This window comes from Bubalus kerabau, chromosome 2, assembly GCF_029407905.1.
Source record: "Bubalus kerabau isolate K-KA32 ecotype Philippines breed swamp buffalo chromosome 2, PCC_UOA_SB_1v2, whole genome shotgun sequence".
Classification (NCBI taxonomy): domain Eukaryota; kingdom Metazoa; phylum Chordata; class Mammalia; order Artiodactyla; family Bovidae; genus Bubalus; species Bubalus kerabau.
The window spans coordinates 84486201-84494477 of record NC_073625.1 but is presented as its reverse complement, the minus strand read 5'-3'; the positions used below and the strand labels follow the sequence as shown (position 1 = coordinate 84494477).

At 40.4% G+C, this 8277-nt stretch overlaps 1 long non-coding RNA gene across 2 annotated transcripts in view; it reads left to right on the top strand.

Moving 5' to 3' along the window:
* Positions 1 to 588: 588 nt before the first annotated feature.
* LOC129643419 (uncharacterized) overlaps positions 589 to 8277 on the top strand; it is a 152211-nt gene continuing 144522 nt past the window's right edge. For both annotated transcript variants that reach the window (XR_008710300.1, XR_008710301.1), the window contains exons 1-3: positions 589 to 1142; positions 1723 to 1894; positions 6956 to 7058. This is a non-coding gene — a long non-coding RNA (uncharacterized LOC129643419). The remainder of the gene's footprint in view (positions 1143 to 1722; positions 1895 to 6955; positions 7059 to 8277) is intronic.

Below are 8277 nucleotides of genomic sequence, written 5' to 3'. Positions count from 1 at the left end.
GGTAGGCTACAGTCCATGGGGTTGCAAATAATCCGGACACGCCTAAGCGACTTTACTTTCTTTTACTTTATAGTCCTTTTATAAGTCATAGTTAATTTCCAATTAAAAACTGAAGAATGAAACGACGCGTTACTTTTAGGACATTATCTCAGCATAATGTGGTGGTTTAGTCGCTAAGTCGTGTCTGACTCTTGCTACCCCATGGGCTGTCGCCCACCACGTTCCTCTGTCCATGGAATTTTCCAGTCAAGAATGCCGGAGTGGGCTGACATTTCCTTCTCTAGGGGATCTTCCCCGCCACGGTTCCGACCAGGGTCTCCTTCACTGCAGGCAGATTCTTTATCGACGGAGCTACCTGGGAAGTCCAGATCCCAACGTAATTGCCATTTAAAACACTTGGCAGCGGGAATGGAGAGCGGATCCCAGGGCCCCAGGCAGCCCTGCGGCTGGCCGAGTCACCATCAGGTCCGGAGGAGCGCAGCTGTCCCGTCACTCACGCCGCCCCGCGAGCGCCCAGGGCAAGAGCCGCGTTCCACGCCCCGCGTCTGCGCCAGGACGCCAAGCCCGGCACCACCCACTTCCGCACGCCGCCGGCCGGAACAGGAAGAGCGCCGCCATGAAGGTTTGGAGAACAAACATTCACTGTAAGAAAGAGAAATGCTTTCCTCCACGGGAGTGGCTCCAAGGAAGACTTATTTGTACTGCCGACTGCTGTGACGAATCTCCCAGTGTGGTGTAGGGGATGGAGAGACTGCAGTGTTTGATGGAGAAAGGGTTGTAGATGCAGTCGGCTTGCGGGGCAGCGGAACCATTCTAGATATTTCCATGACGCAGGTGATGCTGCGCATGGACCAGAATGGCCACAATGGAGAGAGTTGGGGGAAAATGAAGAATGGAAGGTGCTCCCCAAGGCCAGGCTGTATACCGCGCCAGCCCTGCTGCGGCCCACGGCATCTACCCGCGTGCGGACATGCCGTGGGCCTTATGGTGCTCCAGCCCTCATGTGCAGGGAGAAGGAGTGGAGGGTGCTGCCACCAGGGTGCCCTGAACAAGGGAGACCAGTGAGACGGAATGTGTTCCGGGGTTAGAGACGGAGATTCCACAGATGCCACAGAGATGAAGGAAGGAACGTGATACCAGGAGTAAGTAGAGCTGAGTTCTAGTTCCAGTTCTGTCCCGTTTTCCTTGTGTAATCTGGAACAGTTCGTGTCACCAACAAGGTTTCCGTTTCTTTTTTACAATGGGAATGATTGGGCAAAGTGAGCTCTAGTATATCCTTTCTGGCTTTAAAATTGGATACGTTGTGTTCGTCACTAATATTTTTGTGCCCAAGAGTTATCAATGAATGTCCCATTAAATTAAAATGTAAATGTTACATTCTATATTAAATTAAATGTCTATTTAAAAAATCATTTTTGAGTATTAGTGGAGAGGAAATGAAGGATGGAATTAAATTTGTCTTCCTTCATGACCCAGAGCTTCAGATACATTAGAGGTCATCTGAGCAACACACCTACACACTGAGAATGCAGTTTCTCCATTTTCCAGTGGAAAAGGAGGTGCATAATAGCCCATTTCACTTGTCAGGCGTGCTGGCCCTTCTCCTGTTCTCTTTTCCTGTCTACTTAGTATATTATGTTGGTGTATTGTGTTCACCTCAGCATGTTAGGTGGTACTGAATGCACTCCTGCCTCACTCTTCTTTGTTGCTACTTGATTTCAGAGTGCTTTTGCCTAAATTGTTGGGCTTCCCTCGTGGCTTAGAGGGTAAAGAGTCAGCCTGCAATGCGGAAGACTCGGGTTCGATCCCTGGGTCGGGAAGATCCCCTGGAAGAAGGCAATGGCACCCCACTCCAGCACTCTTGCCTGGAAAATCTCATGGATGGAGGAACCTGGTAGGCTACAGTCCACGGGGTCGCTAAGAGTCGGACACGACTGAGCGACTTCACTTTCACTTTCAGTTGCCTAAATTTATAGACTCTTAACTTTGTCCACATCTTACCTGTGACGTGAGTGGTAGAGGGTGAATAAAACATTGAAATCCTTGGAGACAGGTTTTCAATAACTGTGAGGTATTATTATCGCTAGGTCATTAAGCTTAAAAAAGTTGATTGTTCCAGATTTTTGCATATCTTAGCAACCTGTTTGGAATGATTGCAATGACACATTTAACTGAGAATCTGGCCTTAGGGACTGTTTGGAAAAGAATATAGTTTGTTTAATTGAAATTTGTTATGATTTTCCATGTCAAAGCAACTAAGTTTACTCTCAGTGGTAGTTGTTGAACTTAGAAGAAACAAAATGCTTGAGTTCTTATACTATGCGTGTGGCTGTGACCATCAGACTGCCAAAAGAAGGTATAAGTAGCATTATACACAGGGCCTGACTTATGCAGGAAAAACTGCCAGACTGAATTATTTTAAATATCAGGGTTTTCCGCACTAGTTCTTCTTTGCATTAAGGGAAAGAAACGGATGTAAAGACATCTGGAAAGCTTTCATGAAGTGAGATTTTACTTATCTACCTCTGGGTAGATAACTTTAATTTCCAAACTCTGTAACTATGAAGGGAATATGTTTGCTCATCGCTCTGTGGAGTATTGTAGCAGAGAGGGAGGGCAAGACCTATTACAAGTAACAGGCCAATGTGGCTAAATCTTCCACATGTTGAAATTAAAGGTTTTCAAACTGGAAAATGCAAGGATACCTGAGAGACTTATTTATATAGTAGTGGATATTAAACCTAAGCCCTTTTGTCCATTCTGTAGCGTGAATTGCAGCATTTTTCTGTTTTTCCATCTGGATCTGTTTTCTGTAATAGTTCACTGACATGATTTTAATACAAGGGAAAAATACATTAAAAATACAACAGCAGAAAAAGAAAAAAAAAGATTGAAGCAGGACCTGTGATTAGGATATGTAGAGTAATGGTTCTTCTTTTTTAGCTCTTCACTCTTGAACTGAACTTTTGTCACAACTGAAGATTCTACCTTTGTGTTGATTTTGAACTTTGTGCATGCTTTTGTGCATCTCTTCTTTGATTGATGGTCTTAAGCTTCAGAGTTTTTGTATCTGAATTACAGCTTTATTTGTGAACATGTGTGTGCTGAGAGCTATTGGACTAGTCCAGAGATTCTCAAAACACTGGTGTGAGAGGTAAAGAGCAGAAAGTGTGAGAAAAATTTCTTTGAAAAACGGGCATGACTGTCACTAGTAATTTCAAATATAAGGAAGAAGCTTTAGTTGTTGAGTTTTACACCTTGTGTGTTGGCGCCTATTATTCATGGGAGGAGCTGATGACAATACTTTGGGAAAACTTAGAAATTGTATGTATGGAGTTTTAGCAACGTAGATTTTGAAGTGCTTTTGAAGTTAAGAGTTATTTAAGAGCACAGGCTGCATAAAAAATACCTAAGGTGAACTTTGGTGGTCGTGGTTTAGCTGCTAAGTTGTGTCTGACTCTTTGTGATCCCATGGACTGTAGCACACCAGGCTCCTCTGTCCATGGAGTTTTCCAGGTGAGAATACTGGAATGGGTTGCCCTTCCTTCTCCAAGGGATCTTCTCTACTCAGGGATTGAACCTTGTATTCTGCATTACAGGTGGTTTCTTTACCATCTGAGCCACCAGGGAAGCCCAGGAATACTGGAGTGGGTAGCTTATCCCTTCTCCCGGGGACCTTCCTGACTCAGGAATTGAACCAGGGTCTCCTGCACTGCAGGCAGATTCTTTACCAGCTGAAATACTAGGGAAGCCTATTGGTTCTCTATTACATGCAAAAAATAAAATGAAGTGAAAGTTTTATTAGAACCGCTAAACCTTAGAGCTTGAGTTTCTAAAATATTCTGAGCTGTTTTAGTGGAATGCCAGGATATATAGTGCCATGAGATGAGCGTTGGTCTTTCTACTGTTGACCACATTCCTGTTTTTTTCAGCAGAACTTTGTCTCCTCCTTGTTTGTTAGTTTTCTTTAAGTTATTGTGATTTTGGTTGTGGAGGAGGAGGAAAGATAGGTACTCTCCTAGGACACCAATAGCTTAGAAGAAGCCATATAATTTAGGAGCTTCTTAAGTTGACCTCAAGAATTCTTGAATTTGCAGTCATTTCAGGTTAACTCCACTATTCGAGAAATGGGTTGCATATGTATTTATCTCGTTTCTTTTGATTTTCATTTTCAGTGGTATGCATTTTATGTAGTTAACAAGTTATGGTTTCTTTCTTTCTTTGAGCTGTAGTGCATTATAGAATATGTTACTCATGGTGGAACAATTTCTAGATGGCCTGTGTATTGTGTATATATGTATATATATTTTTTCTAAGATGAGGCAAACAGTAACCATTTTTAAAAGATGGTGGGGATATACAAGTTTATCTTCAGGCACTCATTATTTGAGTGACTATCCTATCTTGCCCACTCACCAGTGACTCATGGACTTATCTAGTAGGGATGGGAAAAAAGCAAAAAATAGAAATATTTCTGTCTGAGAAGCAAAAAGAAAAAGAATGCCTCACATTTAGAGCATCTTGCAGTTTCCCTTTGAGAGGTCAGTAGAAAATATCTTGAGGAAAGAGAACATGATCAAGAGACCTCTTACTTGACCCATGTGGGTGACTATTGTTTCTAAACTCCTTAATTATACCAAGAATTGCCTTAGTGACTCTGTGGTGAAGATTGATGGGGGAAGAAAAGGCTGTTAATTTCTAGTTTTGTATGTATAAAATCATTTACTTACTCATTTCTCACTTTCCTTAAACCTAACCATTATTTGACTTTGATATGTAATTTTTGATTATAAAAAGGAGCACATAATATATGAAATAAGTTGCTCTTCCTTTTTACTAACATTGTCAGTTTTATTTGTAATTATTATGTAGTTAACATTAATGACATATGTTTTAGTTTTTTATTACTTAGAAACATACAAATTGATTTTTTAAGATTGTGTTTCATAATTACTAGGCTAGGTTATCTTGTGGTATGTCAAAATTCCCTGAAATAAAATCAGAAAATTGAAAATAATCTTTGTTATAAGTGATTTGCAACCGATCATGAAGACCTTCAAAATGTGGTCTCGTAGAGACACAGATGTGGTGACGGTAGCAGAGGCCACATAGATTAACCTGTGACTTGTGTTTAAGGGAGATAGTCCCATCTAATAGGTCTGTTATGTGTTACATTGCTTGCTCCTTGATTATAAATTTTGTGGGTTGTTTATTCGGTTTTTAGAGAGGACAGTATGGCTACGTATGTCACTTAGAATTTACATGCTTATGAAGCTGTATAGTGCTATATTTTGAAGAGAGTAAACTTGGTCTCTTTTTTAAAGGCAGTTTTCCAAGACTTGTCCCTGCAGCAGTCAGTTCATATCACTAGGGGTCAGCCTACATGAACAGATGTCCATGTCTGTTACTTAGGTGTCCAGTTTTAGGACAGTGTTATCCTTTGATTTCATGTAGTGTCTTTTCATTTGGGGATAGAAGAATCTCCCCGGACATTTACACGGTAATATACAGCTTCTCGCATCCTACGTTTTCTAGCTATACTTTTGACAGGGCATTTCTCAAAGGATTTCAATACGTAGGTTAACGTTCTTTTCCCTCAGCTGTCTCCTTTCACTTCTCTCTGATGTCAGTTCAGAGCCTTCGTCTAATTTAATATACAGGAACAAGAGAATGGCTGACAACATTGGAATCCTAGGTCAGGGTCTTCCCTGAGCATTGTGACTGGAACTGAAGATGGCAGTTGCTCACAAAATGATTGAATTTGGAGAGTGACTAACATGTGGGAGTTATGTATCAGGGTGACTTTGTAACTGTGATGCTCTAATTGCTGGCTTCTGTTATTTATTCCTGTTCTCTGGTATCTGGAGAACAGAGAGGTCTCTCATCCTTACTCCACTGTAAGTTCTTCCTAGGCAGTGGCTGTATCTTGCCCATCCTTGTTCTTCCTGTACCATAATGTTTGACACATATTTGGTACAGATTGTGTTGTTTGAACTGAACTGAACTCCATAAATACCAATATGCCAGAATGACCTACTTTTAATACATAGTCATTTTTATTGATAGAGAAATGTTAAACATCAATGGAAATACTGATGGTATGATGGCCAAAAATATAAAGACCCATTCTTCTTTTTTCTAAAGAAGGAGAAGGTACATAATTTAAAGTAATTGGGACAATTTGGAACTCTTACAAAGCTAATGATTGTTCTGAGGAAAGAAAAATGCCTCTAATTTCTAGGTTCAATTCAGTTCAGTCACTCTGTCATGTCCGACTCTGTGACCCCATGAATAAAGACCCCCATCAGGGTCTTTTCAAATGAGTCAGCTCTTTGCATGGGGTGTCCAAAGTATTGGAGTTTCAGCTTCAACATCAGTCCTTCCAATGAACACCCAGGACTGATCTCCTTTAGGATGGACTGGTTGGATCTCCTTGCAGTCCAAGGAAGTCTCAAGAGTCAGAGCTCAGAAATAGTCCCGTATCTTTCTGCAAGAGCTTTTTCCACTTGTTAGTTGGGAGACAAGGCTTATTTCTCAGAATAAGCTTCATGTGCGGTCTAACATTACACTGGGCATGTTAGAAAATTAGGTATTTTTTGACCATACTGTGCGGTATGTGTGATCTTTGTTCCTGACCATGGATGGAACTCATGCCCCCCGCCCCACCCCCGAATTGGAAGTACAGAGTCTTTACCACTGAACTGCCAAGGAAATCCCAGAAATTTAGTTTGAAATCATAGAATCCAGCTTTCGAGATTGGAAAGGAGCTTTTTGTTTGTTTAGCTCACTGTATTGTGCTTGACAGAAGTATTACTCAATTTTAAGCAGAATGAGCACCAAAATTTGTTAAAAGGGTGATGACTTTAGTAGTTATACTAAATAATATAATACGTATGTGTGTGTGTGTATATATATATATATATAAAATAATATATTTACTTTGTTATGATTACAGATGAGGTTCAACTTGTGACCACTGGGAGTCACTGTGTAGCTGTCAGAGCTAAGGAGGCTCCCACGCCATCCACACCAGCTTGTTGGGCTGCTGGCGAGATAAGGTACTCATCTCTTTTTCCCCAACCACTGGCACTTATCGATTTGCCAACCGGTAGTTATTAAGTGTCCACAGAAAGCTGGGTGCTGTGTTAAATTAGGCAACACAGTGAGAATAAACTGCCTGTGTGGCTAGCCATGTTTCCCTGCCCCCAGCCCCGTCCCCAGCAAAGCTCTTTAAATCTCCCTTATAATTTATGTTTCATTTATTTATTATTGTTTATACATTTATTAGATTATATCTTTCTTACTAGAGATCTTTGAGAGAGAGGTCTACATTTTTAATTTGTAATTGTTAATCCCATTGGCTGATGTGTAGTAGATACTTACTGTATGTTTGTTGAGTGGCTGGATGCTATGCCAGTCATTTCCTCTTGTTCTTTAGATTTTGATGTTATTAATATTTCTTCTTGACTGCACTACGTGTTATTACCTAGTTACTGCCACTCACCTGCATCACTCCCTGCTCACTGTCCTTTAATGCTACTGTGATAATTGAATATTTTCCTTTCATATCAGTTATTCTTCATTCTGCTGTAACAGTTTAGAAGTCTTGTTTATAGCACATCGGAAGTGAATGACATCATCATTATCAATTGCAACATGAATAGTTTCACCTTTGTTAATAGGAATGAGAATTGAATGATGTATATGAAAAGCTGTGTTGTGTTGGAAAACAGCTCTGGAAGAGGACTAAGTTCTCAAGAGGAAAATGTATATTGTAGTATTGAATTTTTCAACAATAGAAAATGTATTAATTCTCACCACCTCCTTTTTTTCATTTATAAAATCCACTCAACTCTTATTAAATATTAAGTGAGGACCAGGCAATGTACTAGGTATTAAGGAGAGTACAGTGATAGGAATTAAGCAGAGTCTAACGTGTTAAACAGCTCACTGTACAGTTGTGGGTGAAAGCTAGAAATAATATAAAAAACAATTAGACTGTAAATGCAGAACTTAACTGCCAAATAAGTGGAATAGACCATAGGAATTTAGAAGTGTGAGTGATTTCATTTAGATTAGATCTGTCATGACTGGCTCCAGAAAGTTGAATTTTTCTTGTGGTTTTGAAGTATTGAGACATTCCATTCCCTGGAATGGAGAGCAGAGAATGTTTGGGGAGAGATGTTCAGGTATGTCCGGGCAATAAAGAGAAAAAATTATGTCTAAAGATGAGAACATGTGTAAGGGAAAACTATCATGGAGGTAGTGAGTCCATCT